The sequence below is a fragment of the Berghia stephanieae genome, chromosome 12 (assembly GCF_034508935.2).
Source record: "Berghia stephanieae isolate SIO BIC M18660-M18661 chromosome 12, UCSD_Bste_1.3, whole genome shotgun sequence".
Classification (NCBI taxonomy): domain Eukaryota; kingdom Metazoa; phylum Mollusca; class Gastropoda; order Nudibranchia; family Aeolidiidae; genus Berghia; species Berghia stephanieae.
Window position 1 is genome coordinate 5,515,012 of NC_088371.1, and position 20,829 is coordinate 5,535,840.

Genomic DNA, 20,829 nt, shown 5'->3' on the forward strand with positions numbered 1-20,829 from the left:
GTGAGAATTACTCATGAACGCGGATTGCAAAAAAAAAAAAAAACAAAAAAAAAAAAAAACAATAACAAAGACCTGAGTGACGTCATATTCGTTCTATCTATAGATAGTTACTTTTAAACAAAATGAATGAGAGGATGTTTACCGACTTGACACGTCCTGGCATAGATCGTAGCCATCGTAAAGTTATAGCCTGACACTGACCAAATAATGACGTCAAAATGGCAGCCTTTTGCCACAAAAGAAAACAAATCGTAAGTTGTATTCAATAGTTCAACAAATGAAATAACTTGTTTCCTTGATCTCTACTAACGACAACTCACTAGACACCACTCAAACCTAAAAAATGACGTCAAACTGCCAGTCCTAGATGGGTTTAAAAAAAAAAAAAAAAAAAAAAAAAAAAAAAAAAAAAACTGCCAGTCCAAGTCGGTTCTTGTGTCAGGCGACATGTTAACGATGGCTACGCATATATACGCATAATCTGCTATTAAATCCCTATCGCCACTTCAAAAGTTTCGCTTCTCTATATATCGCTGTCTCTGGTTAAATAAACTGATCTTCTTAGCAAACACATTCTCTCATTAATATTCATGTTTTAGCCACAACCGAGCCAATGAACACAGGGTGTGTTGTTGTCCTACGATTTGTATATTTCTTAATAAGTGTAAACACGTTTTTTGTTGTTGATGGAAGAAGTAAAAATGACCATGGGTCAGTCAAGCTCCCGGAGATCTGAAGTATTTGCCAGTAGGCATCAGCCTGGAGCCATCGTTAACGTTTAGCCTGATACAAGAACCCACTAGGACTAATCTTTCGACGTCAATTGTTTTAGGTTTGTGCAGCGCCAAGTGAATAGGATTCAATAGTCTGATGTCACGCTGCCTGGCAGCGGCGGCCATCTTGGTTCTAAACAAAGAAAATCATTACTTTTTATTTTTCATGCTGGCTAGAACTTTTCATATATCTTGTGATCAGAATGTGTAAAAGTCAAATCATGATCAAATGTATGTGGTTTTTTTTCCCTCTGGATACCCTTTATGCTCGCCGGGGAAAAATTTCATACGGGCGTCAGCCATTGTTCCGATAGTTGAGAGCCAGTGTTACTAAGTTACCATGCGTCATTAGGAAGGAAGTGACGTTACGACTATCGAATCCTATTGTCGTTATACTAGTGCTCATGGAAAGAAGTAATCCCATTGGCTGAACTGTTGGATACAACTCACAATCTGTTGATTTTTTAGGTCATAGAATTGTCTTTTGACGTCATTTGTTAGTCAGGCCATAAGTTTTAAAAAGGCCACGATCAGCCCCACACATTATATCATCAGCACAACTCACAACTTTTAAAATTGATTATGCGATTGAAAATAAAGTGACATCGGAATAGATAGTATGCAGATGACATCACTCAGGCCTTTGTTATTGTTTTTGCCATCCGCGTTTGTGAGTTGTTCTCACTAAACTGTATTAACAAGACTTTAAAAGTTCATGGTTACACACAGTTTTGTGTTTTGGTCCGTTATACTTCCGGATGGCAATGTTATGAGCTTCTTAGCCAAGCGCATACTATCTATAGTTAGAACGAAGATGACGTCACTTTGGTCTTTGTTATCAGTTTTGCCATCCATGTTTATGAGTACTTCTGACTAAACTGTATTAACCAGACTATAAACGTTTAAGGTTACACATAGTTTTGTTTGTTGGTCCGTTATACTTCCGGAGGGCAGTGTTATGAGCTTCTTAGCCAAGCGCATACTATCTATAATGCCCTCACAAGTGTGTAAAAATATTGTGATTAATACTCACAAACTGTGGGACTGATTGCTTCCGATGACAGACAGGTGGTATTTCAGGAGGCTCTGGTGAAGCTGAACACAATGTCATATTTATTGTGATGTTGGATATTTCAAAAACTGAATACTTTTTTTTTTATTATGTAGGCCATTTTGAGCACATTTTGCAATGTAGCAAATGACTCGAACATCTCAAAATTGAAAAATGACGTAGATCGTCCCTATTGTTCTTCCGATCTTGTATTTGACTAGTTCAACACCAATTCAGCCACAACAACAAAGTATTTTTGTGGTCTTATGGTAAGACGCATGCTTTCGAATCATAAGATCCTCGGTTCGAGCCTCGCTCGGCGCATTGTTGAGTCCTTGGAAAAGAATTTTTACTCACATTCTCTCACCGTCCTCAAGTGTAAAACGAGTACCTGGCCGTTAACAGCGTTGTCTCTGTCGGAATTCAAATTGTAATATCGCCTAATAGTCGTGTTGTCTCGTTCTACATGGTAAGTGTTGCTGTTGGTTAGGAACCCTTTATAAAGCGCTTTGAGCACGTTTATTGGATATTGTGCTCTTTCAAATCCCGATTTTCAAAAAAATATATTTAAAACAAACATAATTGGGATATTTTACGACTTTGTTTTTTTCACTAACGACCACACCACCGTACCCGAGCCTACAATAAAACATGATTTGTATGGAGATAAAATTATCGAGGTATTCATCCGTGTGTTAACTGTCGGGTCATTATCTCACTGAGTCCTCTCCCAAAGTAAACTTAATGATATCGCGTGACGCCTTCCGATTGCATGGTCGTCATACGTCGCTGCCTCGGTTTGTTATTGCTCAAAAGTTAAAGAGAACTTTCGAGAATGAAAATAAAACATATTTTATCATCTGAATGCGCAAGCACTAAGTAACCTTAATCACCCCCCCCCCCCTCCCCCAATAATTTAAGAGAACAAAATAATATTAAATCTTTACTACGTCTTCCATTGTGATAAATAATGAAATGATGACTTCAGTTCGGTGTTTCTTTTTTTTTTTTTTTTTTACGAACCCCGCCGAAGCCCGACAAAGTTATGGGATTTAGGCAGCAGTGGTGAGTGAACCTGGAACTCAGGGAAGTGTGCACTATTTTGGGGAGTGAACCTGTGACTGGGTTTGGGAGGGTTTCGTAAAAAAGAAACATCCCTTAAGTTCGTGCCTAATGTTTACATAGTCATCAGAGCGGCTGCCTCGGTTTATCAAACAATGAAAAATAGACTATGCTTATAAATCGCCAATAAACAAAGAAGAAAACAATACAAACAAATTGAAAAATATATAGTTGTAAAAAAAATGAAAAAAGTCTCCTCCCAAGAAAATAACATCCTCAAAACTGGAATCATTTCTTCCAAGTAAACAGATTCAATCATTTTTATGACGATGTTTTTTACAGTGACGTCATTTCTCCAGGCTGGGGGAATTCTATGGAAGTGAACAATAGTTTGGGGAAAAAAAACAAACACATATTTGAAAATTTGGCCAGAAAACTCGTCCTTCAAATATCGATCAATTTAATGACTCTAATCCCGGCAAAAACTCTTAAACCTGGAACTTCGCCAGGTTTGGGAGTTTTTGCCAAGATGAAGGTTATTTAAATCAATCGTTATTTGAACGACGAGTTTTCTGGCCAAATTTTTAAAAAATATGGGTTGTTCCAGAGTACGTCAGATTTGTATGGACATAAAATTCCTGGCGTGTTCATCCGTGAATCGACTGTCTGGTCATAATCTCAATTCGCATTTCTCGTCAAACCAAACAAACATCCTATCTTTGTTTTGGGCCTTCCGTTTGCAAGGTCATCAAACGCTGCAGCCTCATCAGCAATCATACTATTTATTCTGAAGGGTCGGGAAATCGGAATGATGGTTTAATGGATAAGGCATTTCACTTACATCTTGGGGACCTGGATGTATCAAGCCCCGCCATTAACCCTCTCCTTACCACCTATTGGATAACCGTCACATTTGTTACGATGCAACCGTCACTTTTCTCATCCAGATTTAATTTCTTTTTTATATAGCTGTAAAAACTTGACTTTCTGTAGTAGATCTCATATTGTCGAACAATATTATGTATAGAATGTGCTTGTTGTTTTTCTCTTTGAGTAAGAAATGTCTGTTTTTGTGTTGGGTGGGTGTGAAGTTTTGGGGGAAATTCTGAAAATGGCTGGTAAGGAGAGGGTTAAGTCGGTATAGATAGTATGCGCTTGGCTAAGAAGCTCATAACATTGCCACCCGGAAGTATAACGGACCAACACACACAACTGTGTGTATCCATGAACGTTTATAGTCAGGTTAATACAGTTCAGTGAGCATTACTCATAAACGCGGATGGCAAAATACAATAACAAAGACATGAGTGACGTCATCTTCGAACTATCTATAACGTTTTTTAAAATCTTTTTGTTTAACCCTCTCCATAGCAACTACAGGAAAATCGTCACATTTGTTACGATGCAACCAAGAACTTTCTCATCTGATTATTCTTGTTTCTCATAAACTTTGAAGAACATTTGTTTATCATAGCCATAAAAACTTGACACTATGTTGTAAGAGCTCATTCTGCTGAACAATATTATGCATAGAATATACTGGTTAATCTTCTGTTTGAGTAAGAAAAATATATTTTTGTGTTGGGTGGATGTGAAGTTTTGGGGAAATTCTGAAACTGGCCGATAAGGAGAGAGTTAACATTTCAAGGCAAGAGATTTCGCCCGATGTTTACATATATGCAGGTCTGACATCCAAACGTACTTATGGGCCTAGTTTAACATTCTTGTAATGGACAATATTTTTGTCATTTTAAAAAAGATTTCCATTACAACAATGAGCCCATAAGGAACTGGGTTATCAGACCTGCAAATATGTGCACGTTGATTTCGCCCCTATTGCTCACTTTGCGGTGTTGCAGTCGGGAGACGCGTTGGTTATCTTGCCCCTTTAGACTGAACCTTTTTTTTAAATCCCCAGAAAATGTTAAAAATAAAATCGTTCTTTTTATCTATTTACTATCTTTCTTCACAAATTGCAATCTTTATGTGTTATTGGACGAGAAACTCGTGGTACTCTCGTAAAAAATGACATTTTTACAGACATGAAATTATTGGTGCGACCATCCGTAAAGTAACTGCCAGTCAATGTCTTCTCTCGGCTGTCTGACGTCAATACTGTAAACATTGTGGATAACAAGCAAAGTTATAGAAGAAAGAAAAACAAAACTTATAAACGAATAAAATATATGTATATATATATATATATATATATATATATATATATATATATATATATATATATATATATATTGAATCGTGTTGGATACAAATATGGAACGAAAAGTGCTCGACATGTAGCAATGGAGCGAATTATTATTTTAATATTTACCACAATGTTGGTTATTTTAACTAGCAACAACTCACAACAAACCAAACGCATGTAACACACAGTCCTGACGATGGTTGAAAAGGCCTGAAACATCGATGTAGACTGACTCCAACATTGTGGTAAATATTAAAATAACAATACATATATATATATATATATATATATATATATATATATATATATACATATATATATATATATATATATATATATATATGTGTGTGTGTGTGTGTGTGTTTGTGTGTGTATATTTAAAAGCCAAATAAATTTGAGACATAAAATAACCCATATTATTATTATTATAATTGTTATTATTATTATTATTATTATTATTATTATTATTATTATTATTATTATTATTATATTATTATTATTATTATTATTATTATTATTATTATTATATTATTATTATTATTATTATTATTATTATTATTAATATTATTATCATTATGCCCTGTTGATAATAAACATATCAATACATCGAATCAGAATTTATAACTTCCACAGTTACAAGATGTTCTATATTATGATCTTTTGATTTTTTCGATCGTCTTATTAAAGAATAATGAAATTGTTGCTGCTTGAAGCTCGAAGGAAAAAAAATAACGATAAGTATTGAATTTTAAGCTGGCAAAGGCAGGCGGTCGCATGCAGCAACCCTCCCCAAAGTACTCAACAGGAGAAATTAACAAAATGGCCAATTTTATCCAGTCTCAGAGATGGAGAGAGAAGCACCCAGAATACAACATGAATGACCCAATCAAGATGCTCGACAGAAAGGAACAGGTCATCATCTTCAGACTGAGAACTGGACACAATCAGTTAAAGGAACATATGTGGAGGATGTCCAGAGCAGGTGCCTCTGGACAATGTGACTGCGGACTTGAAAATGGAAATGGACATCATGTCCTAATGGAATGTCCAAGGTACAACCAGTTGAGAAGGAACTTCTGGCCTGACCCAACCCCATACTCAAAGAAGCTGTACGGCAGTGAGGACGACCTCAGGACCACTGTGGGCTTCATTCACCAGACCGGACTGACCATGTAACGTGACGGGAACGAAGAAGAAGAAGAAGAAGAAGAAGAAGAAGAAGAAGAAGAAGAAGAAGAAGAAGAAGAAGAAGAAGAAGAATTTTAAGCTTCAATCTATTAGACGTATAGTAGACAGATACTGTGGACGTTTCGGGATTCCCCTTTATCAACAAAACAGGATGACTGAAACACTACAGACGAATGAGATAATGTTATAGTGGCGTTGTTAAAGTTTACTTACCTTAACAACGCCACTATCACATTACCTCATTCGTCTGTAGTGTTTCATTCTTCCTGTTTTTGTCGATAAAGGGGAAACCCGAAACGTCCACAGTAACTGTCTTTGTCTAATTGAAGCTTACAATTCATTACTTATCGTTATTTTTATACCAGATTAAGTTAAGGGTACCCGATTAGGTACGACTGGTTTTGTAGTGGTTCTGAGGTTCCATCCCAAATCAAGCAAAGGTAATCATTTGAGTGTTGATAATTCTTTTTTTTTCCTATTTCTATTAATATTCACATTCAAACTTTTTACAATTGGTATATTTCACTTGGACCAGCTCTCAAATTACTCACTTTAATCATATTTTTTTTTTGGGGGGGGGGGGGGGGGGAAAATAAAGAGTGACATTAAATGAATATATTACAACTAAAATGTTGTCGCCGTTGTTGCTGATGATGATAATGATGATGATGATGATGATGATGATGATGATGATGATGATGATGATGATGATAATGAAGATGATGATGATGATAATGATGATGATGATGATGATGACAATAATAATGATGATGATGATGATAATGATGATGATGATGATGATGATGATGATGATGATGATGATGATGATAATGATGATGATGATGATAATGAAGATGATGATGATGATGATGATGATGATGATGATGATGACGACGACGACGACGACGATGATGATGATGATGATGATGATGATGATGATGATGATGATGATGATGATGATGTGAATGATGATGTTGATCTTATAAAGGAGGAGGGGAATGATAATGATGATGACGACATTGACTATATTGACAATTATGACGACAATAACTACAACAACGATGAAATTTTAAAAGTATTAAATAAGTTTTCGATCATTTAGCTGACGACTACTAAAATGAATCGCTCAATCCAAACACCAACCAAAAATCCGTACAAATCCCATGAGCCCAACACTCTGGCAAAACAAAACAAAACAAAACAAAACAACTAATTCCTTATTCTGTTGTACTCTGGAAAAACACGTATTTAAAAAATCTGGCCAGAAAACTCGTCCTTCAATTATCGATCGATTAAAATTATTACCCTCATCTCGGCAAAAATAAAAATAAAACAACAAGTCTTAAACCTGGGAGTTCGCGAATTCCCAGGTTTGAGAGTTTTTTTTTTTTTTTTAATTCTGAAATGACAGTCATTTTAATCGATAGGGAATGAGATTAGCGGAAGAGTAGCGTCCCTTGATTGGACGTCACCTTGCAGAGAGAACGTCAATGAGATTTTGAAATAAAACCGCTTTCACCGGAAGCGAGGACGAGAGACGCATGCGCACAACCAACATGACGTTCTCTCTCCCTCTAATAACTTTTCTGCCGGTGACGTCACAGACTATGGGTGATGTCCAATCAAGGGACGCTACTCTTCCGCTAATCTCATTCCCTATTAATATTTGAAGGACGAGTTTTCTGGCCAAACTTTTTAAAATACCTCTTTTTTCCAGAGTACGTGAGTAGATATCTAGTCATAATCCAAATCACATCATCATAATATTATAGGAACGGAGAATGGCTCTCATTTCACCAATCACACCACGCATCGAATCATGCATTATTTAATCATAGTCATTTACACCCTTTATCATCTGTCTTTGATATTCCCTTGTTACCGATTATCACAACTAGCTTGAGGACGAAACCGGCCTGTCGGGAAAAGACTGATAATTTATTTATTCCTATATTACCCATTTTATCACACTTGATCAAATTAACCCCCCCCCCCCCTCCCCCCCCCCCCAAAAAAAAAAAAATTAAAAATTCATCAATAAAAATAGAAGTGTCTGCTGACCTACTTATGAACATAATATTATTATAAAATACTGTTGAAGGTCATATGTTGATTTTGTTGTGATTGTTGTTTTTTTTTTTTCTTTTTTTTTTTTGGGTTGTTTTTTACATTATTTTTCGTTGGGTTTTTGGTTTTTCATTTTGTTTATTAAAAAAAAAAAGTTTGGTCTTTTATTTTGAAATATTAAAATTACAATCGCATCTTTTTTTAAAAATTCACTTGATATGTCTTATAGGTGCTAATAGTTATTTAATGTCGACTCATGTGTGAATAAGTACCAAGGTACAGACAGAGACGGATATCATAGCATTGCGAGTAGAATACAGACTCCGAACTCACTCAATCCCATGACCAGATTGTTGTCTGTTGTTGTCGGGCGTGGAAACGTGTGGGATGCAACCTTCATAATCTTGTGCCACACACATAATATCAGTCATTGACCTTCTCCATCAACTCACTAAACGCAGACCTGCCGAGTTTTACGAAAAAATCGTAAAAATACGAAATTTGGGCTCTATCTACAGAACTGCATATAGGTCCTTTTTCGACTCAATCAATTTTGCTGAAAAGGAAAGTTCAGCTCCTTAGAACCTATATTCAGGACCTTGGACCATTTTTTTTTTTTTGGACCATGTTGAGAGAAAATTATTCATTTCTACAGCCATTTAAAGTAAAATTTCCTATTTTTCCCCTTGGAAACAATGAATGTTTGACATTCAAGCCGGCAGCTTTGCTACACGTCAATTATTCTGTCCATTCCTTGATGATGTCCGGCCATATTTTCTGGGGTTTTCCTCTTTGCAATCCTTAACGTTTGAGGGTTTTTGCCAAGATGAGAATCACTTTATTCAGTCGATAATTTGAAGGACGATATTTTTTTTAAAAATCTAAATTCGTAGGTTTTCTATTTCTTTTCATGACATTGAGGTGAATAATAATAATAATAATAATAATAATAATAATAATAATAATAATAATAATAATAATAATAATAATAATAATAATAATATAATAATGATAATAATAATAATAATAATAATAATAATAATAATAATAATAATAATAATATAATGATGATAATAATAATAATAATAATAATAATAATAATAATAATAATAATAATAATAATAATAATAATAATAATAATAATAATAATAATAATAATATAGCGCCATTTAATCCACTGACAAATGCTCTATGGCGCTTTACAGTATGATTTAGTATTCTGATGTCACGCCACCCGGCAACGGCGGCCATCTTGGTTCTAAACAAAGAAAATCTTACTTTTTATTCTTCATGCTGGTTAGAACTTTTCATTCCCTTTTCATATGCCTTTTGATCAGAATGTGTAAAAGTCAAAACATGATCAAATTCGTGGGGTTTTTTTCCCTCTGGAAACGCTTTTATGCTCGCTGGAGAAATATTTCATACGGGCGTCCGCCATTGTTCCGATAGTTTAGAGCCAGTGTTACTAAGTTACCATGCGTCATTAGGAAGGAAGTGACGTTACGACTATTGAAGAGTATCACTCAGACTATAATATAAACTCGCATTCACACTAACACGCCTACACATGTACACCCGTACACTCCAAACACCCACAGGGAAACTTCTCCGCATCCACATACGCAAACTCTTTACATACACATCATTACTATAGATAGAATGCGCTTGGCCAAGGAGTTCACAACATTGCCATCCGGAAGTATAACGGACCAACACACAAACTCTGTGTAACCATGAACTTTTATAGTCTGGTTAATACAGTTTAGTGAGAACAACTCACAAACGCGGATGGCAAAAACCAATAACAAAGGCATGTGTAACGTCATCTATATATAGATAGTTCGAAGATGACGTCACTTGGGTATTTGATATTGTTTTTTTTTTGCCATCCGCGTTTATGAGAAATGCTCACTGAACTGTATTAACCCGACTATAAACGTTCATGGATACACACAGTATTGTGTGTTGGTCTGTTATACTTCCGGATGGCAATTTTATGAACTTCTTAGCCAAGCGCATACTATCTATAGCACAATATCCCCTAAACGTGCTCAAAGCGCTTTATAATGGGTTTCTAAGCAACACGTAATACCCTCACCATCGATCGTTTCCCCTTCATTCTTCTCTTTTATGAAAAGTTCCTCCTCCTCCTCCTCCTCCTCCTCCTCCTCCTCTACCTCCTCCTCCTCCTCCTCCTCTTTATTTCCCACCTCCTATTCCTCATTCTTCTTTCTCTCCTTTTTATTGTCCACCATTACATCAAAATACGGACGTGGATAAGGTTACGACCAACTTAAACAAAAAGGGTCAAAATCTAACTGGTTTTCTTTACCTTCTTCTTTTTCTCTACTTTCCCTATATCTCTTTACCTTCTCCCTCTTTCTCTCTCTCTCTCTCTCCCTCTCTCTCTCTCTCTCTCTCTCTCTCTCTCTCCCCCCCCCCCCTTCATTGACCTTCTCCTTTCCTCCCGCCCTCTCTCCCGTTTCCTCCTTATCTCTTTCTATTTATTCTCATCGGCCTTCAACCCAATAAAACACGGTAAATATTAGAAAGAACCATGGGGGTAGCTGTAGGAGATTGCATTTGTTCCCGGTTGTGTCCACAAAACACGATCTTCGCAACTCAGGGGATACGTATAAAACTTAGGGGATACGTTAAAAAAAACTCCGCGGATATCAGTAGCAGATTGATGCTATTTTTGGTTGTTATACATAAAATACTTCATTTATCAAAGTACTTTTATGTCATAAGAGGCGGGGTTTGATAGTAATATTCGAGAAAATTCTTGTTGTTTTTAACATACAAGTTGTGTATGATTCGTTATTACTTGAAAGAGGCAGGTTTTGAAAATTAATTTGGGATGTCAAAAGTCAGTAGGAGTGGCCATAAAGAATTGTGGGATAGTTTACCATAGGGTTCAAAACAAAGTGTTTCTATTCTACATGGCATTCCTTTATTCTGCTTTTGACTTGAAAATGAGCTGCACGTTTTAACTTTGGTACTCACCACCATTGACTGCATATTTTTGGACTTAGCATTTTTTTTTAAATAAAAAAAAATTGAATCGAATATATGAGTTGCATATTTTTTTTAAAATAAATAAATAAAACCACTATATTTAATCATTAGCCTTTATGTATGTGTGTACTACGCCGCATAAGGTCGTGGGTTCGAGCCCCCAGTCGCCGCCGCGAAGTTTTTATTCTCTGTTGTCTTCTGGCACTTTTCTACTCACTTCATTTCTTGTTTAGTGTTTGATTGACGTCACGAGTTTTCTTCCCTATTATAGGGAATGGGATTGGCGGAAGAGTAGCGTCCCTTGAGTCGACGTTACCTTACAGAGAGAACGTCAAAAAGCTTTTGCGCATGCGTATCTCTCGTCCTCGCTTTCGGTGAAGTGTCTCATGCCGCTTTCACCGAAAGCGAGGACGAGAGACGCATGCGCACAACCAACATGACGTTCTCTCTCTAATAACTTTTCCGCCGGTAACGTCCAACCAAGAGACGCTACTCTTCCGCTAATCTCATTCCCTATAGATAGAATGCGCTTGGCCAAGGAGTTCACAACATTGCCATCCGGAAGTTTAACGGACCAACACACAAACCATGTGTAACCATGAACTTTTATAGTCTGGTTAATACAGTTTAGTGAGAACAATTCACAAACGCGGATGGCAAAAACAATAACAAAGGCCTGAGTGACGTCATCTGCATACTATCTATTGATATTCCGACTAATCCATCTGTCTTATTCGTTATCATTTTGTTTTGATATAAGTTACAATGGCGATATCCCATTTGAGATAAAGTGAGGATGATGAAGTGACAGTTTGGAATGCCCAAGTTACAATGGCGATATCCCATTTGAGATAAAGTGAGGATGATGAAGTGACAGTTTGGAATGCCCAAGTTACAATGGCGATATCCCATTTGAGATAAAGTGAGGATGATGAAGTGACAGTTTGGAATGCCCAAGTTACAATGGCGATATCCCATTTGAGATAAAGTGAGGATGATGAAGTGACAGTTTGGAATGCCCAAGTTACAATGGCGATATCCCATTTGAGATAAAGTGAGGATGATGAAGTGACAGTTTGGAATGCCCAAGTTACAATGGCGATATCCCATTTGAGATAAAGTGAGGATGATGAAGTGACAGTTTGGAATGCCCAAGTTACAATGGCGATATCCCATTTGAGATAAAGTGAGGATGATGAAGTGACAGTTTGGAATGCCCAAGTTACAATGGCGATATCCCATTTGAGATAAAGTGAGGATGATGAAGTGACAGTTTGGAATGCCCTTCACCCAGATTTACTCTGACGTGAAAGATAATGAAAACCTCCATTTTTGCGATACAAAGACCAAACACATTGTGTCCATCTCAGTACGTTCAGAAAACATTTTATTATATCTTATTATAGATGGCAAATTGGATTTTTTGTAACACTAAAACTCCGACCCCCCCCCCCATCCTCTCCCAACTCTCTCTCTCTCTCTCTCTCTCTCTCGTTCTCTCTCTCTCTTTCTCTCTCTCTCTATCTATCTATCTCTCTCTCACTCTCTCTCTCTCTCTACTATCTATCTATCTATCTATCTCTTTCTTTCTCTCTTTCTTTCTTTCTCTTTTCTCCCTTCTCCTCTCTCTCTCTCTCTGTCTCTATCTCTCTCACTCTCTCTCTCTCTCTCTCTCTCTCTCTCTCTCTCTCTCTCTCTCTCTGTCTGTCTGTGTGTGTATATATGTGCGTGCGTGTGTATGTGTGTGTGTGAATGTCTGTAACCTTTGATATGTTTTACAAGGTCCGAAAACGTGACATTAATATTAAAATCCCTCTATTGTTATTTTAGTGGATGGAATAAACACCCAGAAACGATAAATAAAATCTGAAACTCGGTCTCCGTGGGTTGTTGCATAATAAGTGTTTTGTTTGGCCTCAAAGAGGTTTCAAGGGGAGTGATGTTGAAATCAGTGACCGCCTTGATTGATGATAGCTAATCATCAGTAATATAGAGAGTGTTTTTTTCTTTCCCAGTTTTCTGCAATTTTAATTCCAGAATTGTGTCAGTAATGGAGAAAAAAACTTATAAATAAAAATCTCTAGAATAGAATAATATAGTTATGCCCTATCGTCTCAATAAGGTATTATGTAGTGTTTTCTTTGATCACTTTTAATTTGTGTGTGTGTAGGGGGGCCGGGGGGGGGGGGTTGTTTGTGTGTGCGGATGGGTGGGTGGGTATGTGAGTGTGTGTTTGGGTGCGTGTGTGTGTGTGGGGGGGTATGTGGTTGTGTGTGTATATTTTTGGGGAATGGGGGTGTGTAGGGGTGGGTATGTGTATGCGTGTGTGTCTATATATATATAGTATGCAGATGACGTCATCTATAGATAGAATGCGCTTGGCCAAGGAGTTCACAACATTGCCATCCGGAAGTATAACGGACCAACACACAAACCATGTGTAACCATGAACTTGTATAGTCTGGTTAATACAGTTTAGTGAGAACAACTCACAAACGCGGATGGCAAAAACAATAACAAAGGCCTGAGTGACGTCATCTGCATACTATCTATAAATGGTTATATGAATGCTCTGGTTTAGTTTTATTTATGTCTGGCTGAGCCTGATGCTTATAATTGAATGTTTAGTTTAACTGTGGCCTATCTTCTCACAACGGTATTATGTCGTAATGAACCATGTGATAAAAAGTCAAATTTAAGAAAAGCTGGTCAAAAACTCTTAAACCTGGGACCGCGTGGGTCATCTATCTACTTCATGAGGTCCCAGGTTTTAGAGGGTTTTTTTTTGCCAAGCTGAAGGTAATTTAAATCAGTTGATATTTTTGAAAGACGAGTTTTCTGGCCAAATTTTTAAATACGTGTTTTTTCCCTATAGATTACGATTGTTAACTGAGTAGTCTATCAGAGCCTTAAGGCCCATGTAGACGGGGTTTATCCGTGGCCTTCGAAAAGTTATGGCCTGATACTGACCAAAAAATGACGTCAAAATGTCAGTCTTTTGCCACAAAAGGAAAACAAATCGTGAGTTGTATTCAATAGTTCAACCACTGAAATAGCTTGTTTCCATGAGCTCTACTGACGACAACTCACTAGGCGGTGCAAAAACTTAAAAAATAACGTTAAAGTATAGATAAAATGCACTTGGCCAAGGAGTTCACAACATTGCCACCCGGAAGTATAACGGACCAACACACAAACTTAGTGTAGGCCATGAACTTTTATAGTCTGGTAAATACAGTTTTGTGAGAACAACTCACAAACGGAGTGGCAAAAACATAACAAAGGCCTGAGTGACGTCATCTGCATACTATCTATATAGATAAAATGCACTTGGCCAAGGAGTTCACAACATTGCCACCCGGAAGTATAACGGACCAACACACAAACTCTGTGTAACCATGAACGTTTATAGTCAGGTTAAACCTGTTTAGTGAGAACAACTCAAAAACGCGGATGGCAAAAACAATAACAAAGGCCTGAGTGACGTCATCTTCGAACTATCTATAAATCCTAGTGGGTTCTAGTGTCAGGCTATAAGTTAACAATGAGTACGGTTTATCCCGTTTTCTATAGATAGTTCGAAGTTGACGTTAAACTGGTCTTTGTTCTTTTTTTTTCTGCCATCCGCGTTTGTGAGTTGTTCTCACTAAACTGTATTAACCAGACTATAAATTATCATGGTTACACAAAGTTTTATTTTGTGGGTTGGTCCGTTATACTTCCGGATGGCAATGTAGTGAGATCCTTAGCGAAGCGCATACTATCTATATCCTGACACGGGCAATAGCAATTGCTTGCTTCTCTTTGGATATGACGCTAGTCTATCGCAATGTACTTTCCGACATATATAACAAACCAAGCAACCCATTTACTGCCTGATGGACAGGGGTTCGAAAAATAAAATAATCTCGAATGCACCCGGGATCGACCTCGGTCCCTTTACTTGTGAAAGCGAGTGCTCTACCAACTGAGCTATACCGGGACCCCTTACTTAAAGCACTGTGTATTTATTTCCTTTGTAAATTTCAATGATGATATTGTACTCTCGGAAATTGGCTTCAACAGTCGTGACGTCACTTTCCTCGTAATGACGCACAGTAACTCAGTAACTGGTTCTAAACAATCGGAACAATGGCGGACCCCCTTATGAAATATTTCTCCGACGAGCATAAAAGTGTATCCAGAGGAGAAAAACATTATAAATCTGATCATATTTTGACTTTTATACATTCTGATCACATGACATGTTAAGAATTTCAAGCCATCATGAAAATAAAAAGTACCGATTTTCTTTGTTTAGAACCAAGCTGCTCGTTGCTGGACGGACGTTACGTGAGAGGAGACTATTGAATTCAATTTCAATAATGATATTACCCTATCGGAAATTGAAGGCGTAAACAATTTATACTTGCACGTTCTGCCAGATGAAACAGACTTTTTTTTTCACTTGTAATGGTTGATTTACAGTCGACTTAACAAGGTGGAGTTCAAAGTCAGTCAAAAGGTTAATAGGCCAGGTGTTACGGCATTGATTTCGGTTTTTATATCTGCTGGCCTTTAACAGAAGTAGTAAAGTAATTATGGATTCGCATTTTACGTGATTTCTTCTTTTGATAACAGTTCAAACATAGACTATGTTTATTATAAACTGCTGTTATCTGACAAACCATGTTTGTGAGTCAGCTCGTAGACATCGAAGGTAAGAAACTCATTACTTTTCAGGAAATGTCTGAAGACTGAGTTGTTCCGCGAGGCTTATTTTTCATAAAATAGATGTTGCTTTGATTTTGTTTGTTTTTTATGCATGCTTATTATGTATCATGTAGTGTCGTGATTTTAAATTTTGTTGTTTTTAAACATTTTTATTTTTAGTATGTAAAGCGCCGCAGAGCACGATTAACGTGGATGTTTAGGCGCTATATACATTCATTATTGACTAAATTCATTATATACTATTACTTTGCCATCAGGAAGCATAACGGGCCAACACACAAAACTATGTGTAACCTTGAACGTTTATAGATAGTATACGCTTGGCTAAGAAGATCACAACATTGCCATCCGGTAGTATAACGAATCAACACACAAAACTGTGTGTAACCTTGAACGTTTATAGTCTGGCTAATACAGTTTAGTGAGAATAGGATTCAGTAGTCTGATGTAACGCCGCCCGGCAACGGCGGCCATCGTGGTTCTAAACAAAGAAAATATGTACTTTTTATTCTTCATGCTGGCTCGAACGTTTCATATGTCTTGTGATCAGAATGTGTAAAAGTCAAAACATGATGACATTTATAATGTTTTTCTCCTCTGGGTACACTTTTATGCTCGTCCGAGAAGTATTTAATAAGGGCGTCCGCCATTGTTCCGATAGTTTAGATCCAGTTACTAAGTTACAATGCGCCATTACGAGGGTAAGTGACGTCAGGACTGTTGGAGGCTATTCTTGAAGTACGAAAAAAAATATTTCATATTTCTGATGGTTTCAGATTTTAATCACTTTCTGGGTTAAGAAATTAATTTTCCTTGAAGTCTAATGTAAATGTTGCTGCTCGAAGATCGAACAAACAAAACAAATAACAGTGTGAAATTGAATGTAAACTTCAATTTTATAAACGAAAACAGATAATATGGACGTTTCGGGTTTCCCTTTATCAACAAAACAGGACGAATGAAACACTAATGATGAATGAAGTTGTTTGTGATATATAATGGCGTTGTTAAGGTAAATAAACAAAAACATTCAATGTTTTGTTTATCCACCTTAAGGGGCGGTTAGGGTCTAATTATTAGTAAAATCCTTCGCAAAATTGATTTTGAGATTTTGGTGGAAAATGATATTTTATTATCTTAGAAATAATATAATTTAAGTCCAAATTCTTAAAGCAGACTATAAAGGCACGAAAAACAAAGCCGAAAATGGTACAGGTAGTAAGAAAAGTATGAAAAACGGGAAGCTATTTTGATATTTTTCTCAATATGTCATTTTTCTAAGCTATGGGATACTATGTCAAACGTTTCTAAGAATCAATTTTATGAAAATGTCTGATAATTTCCACAGTTATCACAGAGATAATGTATTATGTCACGATAGAGAGAGTATTTTAAATAATCCTAATTCTGAATTTTTAACATCAATTTTGTCAGAACATTTTGATTCTCAACTTTGTAATGTTCTAATAAAAATTCCATACGCTAAAGCTGTAAAATCTTTCTATGGTGACACACTATAGTACAATGTTGTCAAGAGGGAAGAATATGGAGGTCATTCCTTCATTAGTTTTTGTATAACGCTTGCCACAAGATTGTTATATTTTTTATGCCAGACCCACAAATTGGGTCGCAAAATCGGTATCAACAAACATAATTAAAATTTTTCACCAAAAATGTTTTTTTTTTAAAACTTATAATGACGATACAGAATGATTAAAACCGCCCAATATTGGTGATTATTTTTTTTAGAAAAGACCCAAACCGCCCCTTAACAACGCCATTATAGATAGAATGAAGATGAAGTCACTCAAGTCTTTGTTATTGTTTTTTGTCATCCATATTTATGAGTTATTATCAAAAAGCTGTATTAACATGACTATAAACGTTGAAGTTTACACATAGTTAAGTGTTTTGGTCCGCAATGTTTCTGGATGGCAATGTTGTGAGCTTCTTAGCCAAGCGCATACTATCTATAACGGACCAAAAGCTCTGTGTAACCGTGAACTTTTATAGTCTGGATAATACCGTTAAGGAAGAATTACTCATAAACGTGGATGGTAAAAAAAAAAACAATAACAAAGACCCGAGGAACGTCAACTTCGTTCTATCTTTACACGTTTAAGGTTACACATTGTTTTGTGTGTTGGCAATTACATCCGCCTGTTGGAAGTTACAAGTTTTCTAACTTAACGCAATACATCAATAAAAGTTCAGGATACACATAGTTTTGTATGTTGGTATGTAATATCCGGCTGGCGGTTATTGTGAGCATTTGCACTAAACGCAATCCATTAATAGAAAGAAAAAAAAATATCACGAAAGTGTGTGTCACCTTGATGGATTGTAATCTGTCAGAGAAAATTAATTGAGTACTATTCACATTCACGGCGGGAGATAAGCGAAGATAAACAGCTGGTATTACACACTATTTCTTTACAATATTATGGGCAACAATCCAACTCACAATTTCTCCTTTGTTGATTTTTGTCGGTTAAAAGAAAATAAGTTGAGTTTTATTCACCTTTACATCTGCTGTCAACAAGGGACGGTAACCAGTCTACAAAAACAATAAACCGGTAATACGCTTCAACAGTCGTAACGTCACTTCCCTCGTAATGACGCATGGTAACTTAGTAACTGGCTCTAAACTATCGGAACAATGGTGGACGCCCTTATGAAATATTTCTCCGCATAAAAGTGTATCTAGAGGAGAACAACATTATAGATATGATCATGTTTTGACTTTTATACATTCTGATCACATGACTTGTCGTGAAAAGTTCAAGCCAGCATGAAGAATAAAAAGTAGCACGCTGCTCGCCATTGGTGAATCCAATTAACGAGTAGAATTTTGACCAATCAAAGGCATGGAATTCAAGATACACCTTCACACGTTCTCAGACTTAAATAGTTGGTTGTTTATAAACAATGGCGTGAATGAACTCGGCCTCTCTTCTAATCATTTTTTGATGTTTTGTTTTTATAAAAAATTAATGGGTTTTGAGGGCCTATGTATGGTCAGAATTATTATATGGCTGCAAAAGCTGGACAATTACAGAAGACATTAGAAAGAAATTGGAGGCAACAGAAATGTGGTTTCTTAGAATGATGTTAAGAATCTTATGGACATAGAAGAAAACAAATGAAGAAGTATTAGAACAAGCTGAAACTAAAAGGTTATTAATTCGTACAATAAGAAAAAGACAAATGCAATTTTTAGGGCACCTAAATTGACATAAATATATTGAACATCTTGCTCTCACAGGAAAGATAGAAGGTAAAAAGAGTAAAGGTAGACCAAGAAAAACATATTTGAATAGTGTGAACAGCTGGGTGACAAAGAAAGAGAAGAGTAATATTAGTTTTCTGAGGTTATCTGATCAGAGAGATGAATCGAGTACCATGATCACCGATGTCTGGCACAGACTTGGTACTTGAAGACGAAGAAGAAGAAGAAGAAGAAGAAGAAGAAGAAGAAGAAGAAGAAGAAGAAGAAGAAGAAGAAGAAGAAGAAGAAGAAGAATGGGTCACTAGTTATCACACGATTTTCTCGATCGGATTTTAAACGTTAAAGTTTACACATTGTTTTCTGTGCTAGTTATAAAATTGTTGATCAAGCGGGATAACAGTGTGGGTATTTTACACACCATCGAGAGTAAAACCTGTGTAGTTCGCGATGTTTACAAATCACTGCAATTGTTTACATTATGACGACTGTCCGAGAGGCGTGGATATGTTCCCTTCCATGAGAAGTCTATTGGTTCAGAATGTCCGATCAGTCATTATTCAGCAAACAATTTGCGTGATTTCTTTACTAAATGGGAGCGAACTTTCTTCATGTTTTCGTCCAACCAAGTCATCGATCACATGATCTCTTGCTGTCCAACGATTGGATATTTCTTCGTAAATGTAAACACGCTGCTTTATTTATGAAAGTTGTAAACATACCCCCATGTGTCAAGCTGAACAAAATGACCAATCGTGATGTTAGATATTTCAAAAGGTGTGAACACTTTTCACTATGTAGGTCACTTTTAACAGATTTTGCAATGTGACCAATGACCTCGAGCACATGGAAATGTAATATAGATCATCCCCATTGACTACAAAAATGTTACAAGTTTTAAGTAAAATACTATTCATAGAACTAAGGACGTCACTCGGGTCTTTGTTATTGTATTTTGCCATCCGGGTTTATGAGTAATTCTCACTAAAACGTATTAACCAGACTATAAAAATTCAAGGTTACACATAGGTTTGTGTGTTGGTCCGTTATAGATAGAATGCGCTTGGCCAAGGAGTTCACAACATTGCCATCCGGAAGTATAACGGACCAACACACAAACTCTGTGTAACCATGAACTTTTATAGTCTGGTTAATACAGTTTTGTGAGAACAACAAACGCGGATGGCAAAAACAATAACAAAGGCCTGAGTGACGTCAACTGCATACTATCTATAGATAGTTCTGAGTTGACGTCACTCAGGTCTTTGTTATTTTTTTTATTTTTTTGCCATCCGGTTTTATGAGTAATTCTCACTAAAATGTATTAACCAGACTATAAAAGTTCAAGGTTACACATAGTTTTGTGTGTTGGTCCGTTATACTTCCGGATGGCAATGTCGTGAGCTTCTTAGGCAAGCGCGTACACTCTCTAGTCAGATTTTTAATAAGTGACGCTTCTTTTCTTCATTTTCTCAGCTGTCCCTCAATGAACAGCTGTAAAAATATAAGAAACTCTGAATCAATTTGA

General features: G+C 36.4%; 1 protein-coding gene across 2 annotated transcripts in view; it reads left to right on the plus strand.

The window, feature by feature from the left end:
• The window catches only part of LOC144957779 (acid-sensing ion channel 1-like), a 306,131-nt gene that overhangs the window by 93,140 nt on the left and 192,162 nt on the right, over positions 1 to 20,829 (plus strand). The gene's annotated exons all lie outside the window — the stretch shown is intronic.